General features: G+C 36.8%; 1 protein-coding gene across 2 annotated transcripts in view; it reads left to right on the forward strand.

Moving 5' to 3' along the window:
• The window catches only part of LOC116696265 (complement factor H), a 47,998-nt gene that overhangs the window by 43,241 nt on the left and 3,743 nt on the right, over positions 1-1,014 (forward strand). The window lies entirely within an intron of this gene.

Raw genomic sequence — 1,014 nt, forward strand, 5'->3', positions numbered from 1 at the left:
GGCACATTTTGTTGTTGCTTTTCTGTTTTTACATGCACGCAATTGATTTTGACACAATGAAGAAGTCCAATATGCATGTGAGTAAGTAGTTGGCCTGGGATTAAGAGCTGTACAGGTAACATACAACCACTTGGTTTTATCGTGGTCTGGTTAAAACTGCATGCCATAACATTTCTGGTAATTCCTACTGTCCACTCTCCAAACAAGGCAAGAGGTTTAAAAGCATGAATGTGAGCTTTGAGCAAAGTGACATCACCGTTTAAGGTTATTGTTATTGTATAATACAGCACATTTATGAGAACCTATTTTTTTTATATTTTTAAGGGGTTTACAGTGTTGAACTTAAATGATGAATAAAACATGATACGGTGTCAATTTACACATTACCATTATACATCACATGAAGCCCACAGGACACAATGTACAATACTCTATCAGCAACACTGTCATCAAATACAGACATACGCAAAAAATAAAATAAATAAAAGAGAATATATATACCTAGAAACAATAATGGACTTAAAAAGGACTTATGAGCAGTATTTTATTTAGGAAAAATTTATTGTAAATGATTATCGAATCCATGTCAAGTCTGTATTTTCCAAAGCACACAACTTCTCATTTTAATTTAACTAGACAATGGCACCATCACACCAGACACAGTGGCCAATGGCATAAGACTGGGCTAGTACAGAGCATTGGTTAATCTCCTAGGACAGGTTTAATGTCCAACAGAGAGTTGCTGTAGGTGAGCTCCGTCAGTCTACACTGGGTATATAAATAATATAAAAATATAAAATAAAACCAAAATCAATGCAATCCCAGTTTAACATTTTTATCCACCAGTGAGGAAAGGTCGCAAATAGTACTTAGCCCCCCACACCTGCGTGTGAACGTACAGTGGGGTTTGAAAGTTTGGGCAAGTATCACAGCTTGGAAACGCTTCTTGTAGCCGGCAAAGAGTCTTTCAGATCTTGTTTGAGGTATCTTCGCCCAGTCTTCCTTCCAAAAGTC

The sequence above is a fragment of the Etheostoma spectabile genome, chromosome 9, assembly GCF_008692095.1.
Source record: "Etheostoma spectabile isolate EspeVRDwgs_2016 chromosome 9, UIUC_Espe_1.0, whole genome shotgun sequence".
NCBI classification, from domain to species: domain Eukaryota; kingdom Metazoa; phylum Chordata; class Actinopteri; order Perciformes; family Percidae; genus Etheostoma; species Etheostoma spectabile.